Source organism: Arachis ipaensis, chromosome B04 (genome assembly GCF_000816755.2).
Source record: "Arachis ipaensis cultivar K30076 chromosome B04, Araip1.1, whole genome shotgun sequence".
NCBI lineage: Eukaryota > Viridiplantae > Streptophyta > Magnoliopsida > Fabales > Fabaceae > Arachis > Arachis ipaensis.
The window spans coordinates 129252783-129265177 of NC_029788.2; the positions used below are offsets into that span (position 1 = coordinate 129252783).

General features: G+C 35.8%; 1 long non-coding RNA gene across 4 annotated transcripts; it reads left to right on the forward strand.

Annotated features, from left to right (window-relative positions):
* On the forward strand, window positions 7653–10046 carry LOC107635436. 4 transcript variants are annotated; one of them, XR_002362013.1, is made up of 3 exons: window positions 7672–8700; window positions 8797–9411; window positions 9529–10046. It is a non-coding gene; the product is annotated as an uncharacterized LOC107635436 (long non-coding RNA). The 4 variants fall into 4 exon arrangements; XR_001619253.2 differs by having other exon boundaries at window positions 7653–8700; window positions 8802–10046; XR_001619250.2 differs by having other exon boundaries at window positions 7654–8700; window positions 8797–10046.

Sequence of the window (12395 nt, forward strand, 5' to 3'; positions counted from 1 at the left end):
ATTCTCAAAAAGTGTGGGCTTTTGTTTTGAAATCTAAAGACCAGGTGCTCGGTATCTTCAAACACTTTCATGCAAGTGTTGAATGAGAAACAGGAAAGAAATTGAAATGTGTTCAAGTAAATAATGGTGGTGAATACAGGGATCCGTTTGAAGAGTATTGTAAAGGACATGGGATCAAGCTTGAAAAGACGGTTCCTAAGAATCCTAAACATAATGGAGTTGCTGAGAGAATGAATCGTACTTCCAATGATAGAGTCAAGTGTATGCTCTCTCATGCAAAGTTGCCTAAATCCTTTTGGGGTGAAGCGATGAGGACTATAGTAGATCTGATCAACCTTTTTCCTTTAGTTCCACTAAATAGTGATGTTCCAGAGAAAGTTTGGAGAGGGAAAGATGTCTCCTATAGTCACTTGCGAGTGTTTGGTTGCAGGGCTTTTGTTCACATTCCAAGGGATGAAAGGTCTAAACTTGATGGAAAGTCAAAGCAATGTATCTTCATGGGTTATGGTCATGAAGACTTTGGTTACAAATTATGGGATCCGGTGAGAAAGAAAATAATTAGAAGTTGAGATGTGATTTTTCTTGAAGACCCAACTATTGAAGACTTAGAGAAGACAGAGAAGCCAACAATAACTGTTAGATGTTTTGTTAATGATGAACCTGGTCCTTCCACTAGGCCTCCTGTTGATGGGGGAGATGTACAAGTTGATAATGATGGTGATGATTTGCATGATGAACCTACACCTCAACCTGAGGTGCCAGATGCAGAAATTCCACCAGATCTTGAAGTTCCACCTTAACTACCAGTTGAGCCTGAATTGAGAAGATCTACTAGAGAGCGTCATCCTTCTCAGAAATACTCTTCTCATGAGTATGTGTTGAACACTGAGACTGGGGAGCCAGAGAGCTACCAGGAAGCTATGTCTATCCAGCATAAGGAAGATTGGTTGAAGGTCATGCAAGAAGAAATGAAATCCTTGTATGAGAATCATACATATGAATTGGTGATGCTACCCAAGGGTAAGAGAGCATTCAAGAATAAATGGGTGTTCAAATTAAAAGCAGATAAAAATGTCTCACGGCCAAGGTACAAAGCTCGATTGGTTATGAAAGGCTTTGAGCAAAAGAAAGGTATTAATTTTGACTTTTGAGGAGATTTTTTCTCCAGTTGTGAAGATGTCCTCTATTCGAGTTGTGCTTTGATTGGCGGCTAGCTTGAATTCAAAGCTTGAGCAGCTTGATGTGAAGATTGCATTCCTTCATGGTGACATAGATAAAGGAAATTATATGGAGAAAGCAGAGGGTTTCAAGGTTAAAGGAAAGGAGCATCTTGTATGCAAGTTGAAGAAGAGCTTATATGGGTTGAAGCAAGCGTCAAGGCAGTGGTACACAAAATTTGATTCCTTCATGGAAGGTCATGGGTATAGTAAGACTTCTTCTGATCATTGTGTGTATGTTAAGAAATTCTCTGATGGTGACTTTATAATTCTCTTGCTTTATGTTGATGACATGTTGATTGTTGGTCATGACACTAAGAAGATTGAAAGTCTCAAGAAAGACTTGAACAAATCCTTTGCTATGAAGGATTTGGGTCCTACAAAAAAAATTCTTGGCATAAGTATCACTGATGCGTGAGCATCTACTCTGTCTTTTCCTAGTGAATTTGCACTTTAATTGCTAGGTTTAATCAAGATTTAATATATTTTAGCCACTTTGAATGCTACTTTGAGTCGTGTGCAATTCTGTTTATTTCAGGTAGCATTTTGGACAAATTTCGCAGAGTTTAAGCCATGGCTAGAGAATGGAGAAAACGAAGAATTGATGTTGTCCACTCCACGCTGAACTTGGAATTTTCCAAGTTCAACGTGGAGCACTAACCCTCCATCCAGTCAATTCGGCCTTGTCCACGCTAAACTTGGGATTTTCCAAGTTCAGCGTGGATTCAAAGAAAAAGCGTGGAATTGTCACTGCCTCCTCCACGCTGAACTTGGAAATTTCCAAGTTCAGCGTGGACTCAATGGAACTCAATAAGGACGCCTCTGCTTATCCCATGCTAAACTTGAGATTTTTCAAGTTCAGCGTGGATCCTAACAACCAAGTGGTCCCCAGGCATTCAAGAAAAGCTGCGAATGAAGCCAGATTTATTTTGATTGAAATTTTATTTTATTTATAAATAGGAAAAGATATTATTTTAGTTTTAGAAAATATAATTTTCATTAATTAGGATTAGATATAAAAGGGAAAAGAATCAGCCCTTCGGGCTCTTCTCTTCTCTTCTACCTCATTCCACAATTTACAGTTTTTCAGAATCCTTATTTTCTCTCTGAACCATGAGTAACTAAACCTCCACTGTTAAGGTTAGGAGCTCTGTCTATTGTATGGATTGATACTATTATTTTTTTATTTTAATTCATGTACTGATTTATATTTCAAGAATTGTTTTCATTCTTTATTTTATGAATTTGGGTGGAACGGAAGTATGACCTTTGTTCTAATTGAGTTCTTGTATAACTTGGAAAAGTTCTTTACTTGAACAATAACTTAAAAACATATTCTCCTAAATTCTAATTATCTGGACTTAACGGAATACGTGACATATAATCCTCTTATATTTGGGTAATTAGGATTTCTGTGGCATATAAACTAGAATTGAACTTCACCCTCTAATTGGAATTAAGTGACCAAGGAATTGGCGGTTGATGAATTTTAGAGGAGACTAAAAAGGTCTAAGGAATTAGGGTTTAGTCACATATAGTTTGCCATGAATTAAATCTTGCATGATTAAAATAGTTAGTAAGAAAAGTCAATCCGGAAAATAGATAACTCTGATGCCTTAACTATTTCTCCATATATTATTCACAACTTGTTTACTGTTTGCTATTATGATTCTCTGATTTACTGTTTAATGCATTTGAACACTCAACACTATTTTCTGTTTGTCTGACTAAGCCAATCACTCAATCATTGTTGCTTAATCCATCAATCCTCGTGGGATCGACCCTCACTCACCTGAGGTATTACTTGGTACGACCCGGTGCACTTGCCAGTTAGTTTGTGGATTTAAATTCCGCACCAATCACTCGTGATAGGAAGAATGGAAAACTGTGGTTGTTACAGCAGAAGTACATAGAGAAAGTTTTAGAGAGGTTTAGCATGAGTAATTCCAAACCTGTTAGTACTCTATTTGCTAGTCATTTCAAGCTGAGTTCGCAGCAATGTCCTACAAGTGAGAAAGAGATAGCAGAAATGAAGAAGATTTCATATGTATCTACAGTTGGCAGTTTGATGTATGCTACGGTTTACACCAGGCTGGATATTATTCATGCCGTTGGAGTTGTTAGTCAGTTTCTCTCTAATCTTGGCAAGGAACACTGGCATGCAGTGAAGTGGATTCTCAGATACCTTAATGGTACTTCCAGAGTTTGTTTATGCTTTGGGAGTGGCCAACCTATGTTGGATGGTTACACAGATGCAAATATGGCTGGAGATCTTGATACAAGAAAGTTTACTTATGGTTATATGATGACTTTTGCAGGGGGAGCTATGTCGTGGCAATCCTGACTTCAGAAATGTGTTGCTTTGTCTACTACAGAGGCTGAATACATTGCTGTTGTTGAAGCTTCTAAAGAACTCTTGTGGATGAAAAAATTCCTACAAGAGTTAAGCATCAATCAAGAGAAGTTTGTGTTATTTTGTGATAGTCAGAGTGCTATCCATCTCAGTAAGAATCTGACGTTTCATTCCAGATCGAAGCACATAGAGGTGAGGTATCATTGGATACGTCAAGCGCTTGAGATGAAGTCATATGCACTTGAGAAGATCCATACTGATGATAATGGTTCAGATATGATGACTAAGAGTTTACCTGCAGTGAAGTTTGATTCCTGCAAAGAGAAAGTGGACTTGGTAGAGCAACTTATCCCCACTTGAGTTAGTGACAGGAAGATTTGTTGGTGGGTCTCCAATCTCATGTGGGGCCCACACAACTTAAAAAAAAGAAATAAATAAATAAAAAAGTGGCAAAAGCCACGTGAGAGAAAGAGGCTTCATTCATTTTTTGAATGAGAAAGAAAACGAAGCACGGTGTCGAGGGAGAAGAAGAAAATTTGGGGGAAAAGGGCAAGCCAATTTTGATCCAATTGAACTGGTAAATTTGCTCCATTTCTTATCAAATTTTAGTATGTTATTCCTGGTGTAGAGATGAACATTAAAATATAACTTGCTAGTTGTATTGCCTTCTCTTTTGCCTGATTTGAGATACCCACTTTGTGGAGGGTTTATGTTGATTCCATCAGTTTTGATGATGTATTTTGTTGATTGTTGAGATGCCCTAGTGCTACTAGAAAGAATGATTGTATACCTATTATTTTGATAGTGGAAGTTTTTACTGGACTAGGTCCCGTGAGTTTTTTGTCCCTCTTTTGGGTGTTTTTTCACGTTAAAATTCTGGTGTCTGATTATTTATTTTCTACCATTATATTTGATGTTTGGAGTATCTTCGGTATTGCCTATTTAATTGCATAGGTTGTGAAAAAATTATTTTTGGTGCTTTTATTGTTAGACAGGTTCTTGTTTGAACCTTTGTTGAATTTTTCCAACAAATATATGAAGCAGTGATGCCGAAATTTCGAAATTGATTCTACAATTGAAGTCAAACTTTTTCTCTCAAGGACATAGGACATTTACATTATTTCCTAGGCCTCGAAATTTCGTATCCAACTAAAGATGAACTACATATTTCACAAAACAAGTATATAAAAGACTTGCTGCACAAGACTATTATGGAATATTCCAAGGGTGTTCCTATTCCATTTTTATCATCCTTAAATATGACTACAACAAGGATCTTTCTGATAAACCAAAATGTATAGGTCAGTTGTTGGGAGTCTTCAGTATGCATGCAACACTTACACATTCTAAGATTGCATACTCAGTGTCACTGAATTTGTAAGCCAGTTCATATAGAGACCATTCCAACAACACTGGACAACAGTGAAACGCATAGTGCATTACCTATCCAGTTGTGCCTCTTAAGTTGTGTTTGTTTTTGAGAACAGAATAAGACAAGACACTGAGAACAAAATATAAAAGACAGAAATACAGAATTTAGTGTTTTTGTATTCTATTTGGTGATAAAGTAGAACAAATTATAAGAATCTAATTTATTTTTTTATTAAAAAATTTTGAGAAGAAAAATATAATAATAAAAAATATATATGGGTAAAGTACATTTTTTGTCCCTGAAGTTTGGCAAAAGTTTCAAAAATACCCTTAAGTTTTATTTTGTTTCAATTTTGTCCCAGAAGTTTTCGATTTGCATCAAATATACCCCCCGACAGCTAAATTTTCAAAAAATTTAAGACCAATCTAACAATAATGCATGAAAATAATGCTAATTTGTTTGTGTTGAGGGTTGTTCTTATGAAATTGTTGTTGAATTGGTCTTAAATTTTTTGAAAAATTAGCCGCCAAGGGTATATTTGATACAAATCGAAAACTTTTGGGACAAAATTGAAACAAAATAAAACTTAGGGGTATTTTTGAAACTTTTGTCAAACTTCAGGGACAAAAAGTATACTTTACCCAATATATAATTATAATAAATTAACAAGAATAATGAAAGAGAAAATGAAAAATAAGTTGTGTTCCTTGTTAGTGTCTCTGTGTTCTTCCTGTCAGGATAGACACAAAATACACTAATTCAGTATCTCTTGACACAATATCTCTATTCATGTCTTATCTATCAAATACGATTTTGTGTCTCTGTGTTTCTGTCTCAATGTCATGTCCTTGTAAACAAATACATCCTTATAGATTTCTCTTTTCACGTAGTATTATTTTTTGTATTCTTGCTTTTTCAGATAGTGACTTAGCGAATGATTTGGACTATCGAAAATCAACAAGCGACTTCTACATATATGTAGGATCCAACCTCATCTCGTGGTTGAGCCGCAAGCAACACACAATAAGTAAATCATCATCTGAGGTGGAATATCGTTGTTTGGTCGACACAAACTCTAAATTATGTGAATTGAGAAGCTCTTGAGGGAATTGCACATTATATACTACTTATGTTCCACCAATCATTTTTTATGACAACCTAAGTGTTGCCTTTCTTTGTTGTTCATAGTAAGTCTGAACACTTTGAGGTTGACCTACATGATGTTAGAGATCAAGTGACTAGCAAGAACTTGTACATTGTCCACATTTCATTCTTTTCTCAGGTTTCTGTCATGACCCAAATCAAGTCGTGATTGGCGCTTAAGGAATAAGTTCTTTAGCAAGCCAATCAATTAAATTTACAGAAAAATAGACAGAATCTCTTCTATTCCTAGAACCTTGCTAATATGAGTATTATCTTTCTGTATTAATAATATGTATCCATCTCTAACAACAACAACTACTCCCAATTATATTCACAAACCAAACAATATCAAAAGTCACATTATATAAGTTAATAACTAAAGCATATAGTTGAATCCATAGTTTTACATAACCAACTCATAATTATTATTCAGAGAGTTTGAAATCCAAAATAACATAACTCACACGAGAATCTTGCCTGTGACATATAAAGTATTGACATAATCTAAATTTCAGCACAAAAGTTCCACCACATACAAACATAGCCCTTGGCTAGAAGAATGACTCATCAAAATGGCTAAGATCTACTGTGGGGCAGGTGGAATGGAACCTGAATTGACACTTGTCTCTGAAAAATATGAGAACATGATAGATCAGAGTGCGTTTTGCAACTCAGTGAGCAAATATTATATCTATAACTCACACAAGACAATACCAAATTTACATTGAAAGTTATATTTCTTTTTAGAGATGAGAAATTCATATTATGTAAATATGCAAATAAATAGATAAGTAATTAAACAAATGAACTGACATGGGAGTTTTCATTCCAGAAGTCAAATAAAATCAAATATTACACATTTGGACAACTCCATTTCTAAGGGTAGTCCTTTTCTCTAGTGTGTCCGTATGGTAATACATACAGACCCAATGTGTGGCCTACACGTTAAGCTAATAACGTCCCTGCTAACTAAGATTTTAGCCAGATGCATCTAGATTAACATCATAATCGCCGTTAACTATATTCTTTTAGTCAGAATCTTCCAAACTAATTCAAAATAAATTATGTATAACAAATCTATGATACCCGTAACATATTACCAAATTCCATGATAACTCAAATATATATATAAAAGTATGCATACTAAAAATCAAATTAAAGCAAAATAAAGTCAATTACAAAAAACATGTATGCTTTCCAAAATATACAAATATTGTCTCATGTGTATTTCTATAAAATTATGAGCTTTTTAAAAATTAATGTTCATTTCAATAATTCAAAAATTACAACAATCAAAATATTTTTCAAATGCTAAAAATAATGATTCATTTTAAATATTGATAGTAATATACGTAAAAATAATTATGAACATAATATCCACTCACAACTTAGTTTCAAGAAATCGAAAGCAACCACTACAAGAGAGGCGGAGGATACCGGCCAAAAATTGCCGGCCATTAATCTAACTGCCGCAAATAATAGAGATATCAGCCATTGTAATTCCACTGCCGCAACATTTGATTGATTAGCAGCTACTACATGAAGAACCGCCGGTAATCAAGACCTTTATATCAATTTTCATTTATTCAATCTATTTTTTATCTTATAACCAACACTCCCCCCATCTGCCGAAATCCCTAATTTCTGCTCCACCCTACACTTCTGCGTGGTTGTGGAGTCGCACAGCTGCCATCGATCCTTCTCTCCCCGGCAGCAACCTTTCACCTCTCCTCCATAATACGTGAAATCTCTGCTTCCTCCTCCACGGTGCGCAAAATCCGTAATCTCTGCTCCACCGTGCGATTTTGTGTCGTCGTGGAGTCGACCCGTGGCTGCCCATACATCCTCCCCTCATCGTTGTCGAAGTTTCCTAAATCCTCAACCGTGCATGAAACCCTTACACCCTCCTCCACCGTGCGCGAATCTCAGCTATCGCGGCCTCTTTCCTGTCACTTGTTTTCATTCTTGATTTTGATGTTGATGTTGTTTTGATTGGACTCATGGTGTTTAGTTTTTGGATTATGTTATTGCTTACTATTTGTTATTTTTAATGGATCTGGATGGAGAGAGAGAGAGAGAGGTGTTCTGAGTTGCTTTTTTCAGCTTTCAAAATTCAGAACGTTTAAGCTCTGGTTAAATAAAAAGCTTCTGCATTAGCAAGCATAGTTTCTGAAGATTGGAGCCATTCAAGCAGTGGTAGAAGTGTTAATTCCTCTAAGATTGATGCGTTAGTACTAGACATTTAACTACAGCTACAAAAGCACCTATGCTTCCTCCTTATGTATTTTTTTTTTTGATAGAATTTAGTTTAGAAATAAAACTTATTCTCAAATTTTGCATGTAAGACCTGTGTTAATTTTGCACTATGGTGGAAAACATAATTAGCCGTTTGTTTGTCAGTAAATACCTGAGCTAATTTGTGTATGTGTTATTACTTTTGATCACTTTAAATGTAGGTTCATGAGTTGAGGCAACAATTTTTTCATTCCATAAATCCTGGTGGGCTTATCGGGGATCGGCGTGGAGTTGTTCCTGCTTCGGGCTTTTCTTTTAGTGCTCAGCAAATCTAAAAAGTCATCAAGGAGAACAAAGATCTTGACCTTCCCCCACACAAGGTAATATCTTGATACCTGATGTGATTGCTTTTGATTGTTTTAATGGAAATACTACTTGTGTTTTTATTGTATATTGATTTCATTAATTATTTGTAGTTAAGCCACTTGTAGGTCATGGTTGCTATTGTAAGATGCAATGTTCTGAAAACCGGTTCGAATTGGCCGGTTGAACTGGTCAAACTGTGAACCAGACCAAAAAAACAGATCGGTCAATCATCAAAACCGTAAAAGTAAAAAATCGGAATTGAATCGACGAACCGGTCGATAACCGATCGGTCGAACCAAACCGTGACCCGGACAATTTTTAAGTTAGCAACAAAACGCTGCCGTTTTTGAGTTTTTTCCCCTCTGAAGTCTGAATCCCTAAATCACGAAAACTCCCAAGGCTGAGACTGAGATCCCTAATTGGCTTCGCTGCTCTCTCTGCTTCAGTGGTTCCCATTGTTGATGATTCTTCTTCGAGCTTCACTGAAGTCACTGGCGTCACTGCGTCACACGGGTCGAGGGCTCGCCGTCAAGACACCGCCGTCGTGCCATCTAGAGCCGTCGAGAACTTAGAAGTGAGAACGCCTCACTCTCACACGGGTCGAGCCACCGCCGTCGAGCCACCGCCGTCGAGCCACCGCAGCAGCCGTGGAGAACTGAGAAGGTGCCTTCGCTGTCTCTCACCGCCTCACTCTCACTCTCCCTGTTGCATGTTCTGCCTTGAAGGTGACTTCGCTGTCTCAGTGTCTCCCACTCTCTCTGTTTTATTTTTCTTTGAACTGTGTAGTGTGATTAGTTGATTATCAAACTGATTGGAGGTATTTTTCTTTGAATTGAATTGAGTAATCCCACTCTCCCTTCCCCCTGATGCTTGGAGGATGTTAGGTTGGTTTTTCTCCTGGTCTTCAAAGGTCAGGTAGAAAATTCAGGTGCCATCACCGCCTCTCGGTGCCTTCGATAAGATCTCTGCTGAAGATATTGTTGTCGCTGCTGGGCTGCCCCATCCATGCTTACCGTCGTTGCTCCGTCCAGTCTTTCTTCATCCTTCATCGTGTTTTCTAGGATCATCATGTGGCTGCGTCATGCTCTCTCTAGCCGTTGATTTCAGCACCTTTGTGGTTGCCCCGTGATACCTCTATGATGGTGCCCGCAACGGTGATGTTGTCGGTGATGATTTTTCCTAATTCCTTTCTCCTTCATCACAAACCCTAATTTCTGAACATAGATTGTTGTTGATTTTTTTTTATTTTGGTGAGAAATTGGAAGAAGAACAAGATGTTTGTTGTTCTTGTTAATGTTTTTTTTGACAATGATGTGATTATTTTCTTGTTCTTGTTAATGATGATGGTTTTGGTGATGAATTACTGTTTTGATTTTAATTTATTTGAGGTTGTTGTCGAAGGTTAGATTTTTTTGTTGGATTCATGAATAGATGGTGATGGGATAGTAGTGGGTGGCATCGTGGTGGTGGTGAGAAGAGAAAGAGGGGTATTCTTGTCATTTAAAAAGTTAACCTGTCCAAAATGACAAAGAGAAAGTATAGAGAGCCAATGACCTAAGCGTACAATGTGTACAATGAAGGTTTAGAAAGTATTAGAGATATGATTATTAGTGTTACATTATCCTGTCAGGTTATGCTTTTGGGATGAGTGATTTCAGGACATGGTATTAGAGTTCTAGATCCGGAAGGTTAAGAGTTCGAACCTTAGTGAACTCAAAATTAGTTTTTTATAACATGAGATGTTTATTATCCCTGGTATCCGGATAGTTATTCTGGATAGTATAGGTGTATAGGTGATGTTCATTTTATTCATAAACCAAAGATTTAGCCCATTGTACACATTGTACGCTTAGGCCATTGGCTCCCTAGCACTACTCATTTTAAAATTGTATTAAACCTTAGGGACGATTTTATATGCAAAAAAAGATGGGAGACGAAAAAAATTTTCGGCCTAAATTACAGGGACTAAAATCATACTTAACAAAAAAAAAACTAATTAGATTATCTCTAATTGTAAAGTAGAGTAGTACATATTTGAAACTAATTAATAAGTTGATAAATAAAAAGTGTTCTTAAAGTAGTTTTAGTGCTAGTTTGGGTACCATTAAGTTGATAGAAAAATGTCTTATTTCAATAAAAATTTTTTTTTTTATCTTTCTCATGTTTGGTAAATTTCTAGTAGTAAAATTTTTATTATAAAACGGTTTTTCGGTTCAACTACGGTCGAACCGGTTGAATTTATAAACCAGTAAACCAGTAATATTCATAAGCATAAAGATGACAAAAATTAGAAATATAAGTAATTATTAAGCAAAAAAATTATTTTGAAATCTCAATAATGATCGGAATTTAAAATTTGAAGTTTTTTTTCACCTACTAAACTTCGCTGATTTTTTTGGTTATGGAAGATGTGAATGTATTATATCGGGTTATGGATTATAGAGGTACTATACCAATATGTGGGACAGCCTTTTTTCAGAGATGATGCTAAGAAGTCGGACCATCCGATTTCGTTGTTTTTATAATTTTGTTAGCAAATCGGAGGGTCCGTTTTTGTATGGAGGGATATCTAAAATTCAAATAAAGCTTATCGGACCATGCGATTTGTGCCTGTATAATTTTTTAAAAATTTATGTAAATGAAATCGAAGGGTCCGTTTTGGTTATTAGTTATTTTTTAAATTAAGTTCAACAACTCGTTGGGTCCGAGTTGTGCAAGGAAAAAATTGTTTTTAATTTTCGCAGAATGAAATCGGATGGTCCGTTTTCATTATTATATGTTTATTTTAAAATAACATCTTTCTGTCCTTTTTTTATTTTTAATATTAGATTAATAATAATTTTTTTAAATTGTAATCTACTGTGTTATTTTTCTAAAATGTGGGATGATTTAATGTACGAAGTACAAATCGGACCGTCCGATTTGTGTACTCCAAATTTTTTTAATACAAATCGAACCGTTCGATTTGTGTACCTTCCATAATTTTAAAAAACACCAAATTCCATTGTAAAACAAATTTCCATTATAAACAAATGGAAGAAGCAGCTGCAAGCTTTCATGGAGGAAGAAGATTGAGGTATTCAAGCTGGGTGGGGAAGGAAGCAAAGAAGGGAAAGTAAGGGTACGCATGCAAGGAGTCCGAGTTGTGGGGTTAAAGGGGCACCGTCGCTGGGAGCCACTAGCATGCAACACGTGGCTTGTGCTACTACAACTCGGAGGGTCCGTGTTCCTCCAGTAACTCGTATGGTCCAATTTGGTGAAGGCCAAGTCGCACGGTCTGATTTGTACGTTGCTGACACTACACTCAGGTAAAGCTTTCCTCTTCTCCATAACGCCGTCCTACTCCAAATCACTTTCCATAATAAAATTAATTTGCGTAAACTATTAAATAAAATTATGAAAAAATAATTTTTTTTAATATAAGTGATATATTAAAATAAAATAATAAAATAAAATTTAGTGTGTTGTAATTAGGGTTTGAGAAAGTTTCATGACAAATTCAGGGTTTGAGTTAATGGTAGTTAAATTCAGTTAGTTAGATAGTTTTAGTCTTAGCACTCTTCATAGCAAATTGTTGTATTTTGTTTTACCATATCTAACATTTTATTTATAAGCATTAACTTCATATATCAACTAATCAACATGCTCATAAAAAAAATAATTTTTTAAAAAATATAACTTTTTAATAAATCATAATCTTTTAATAAGT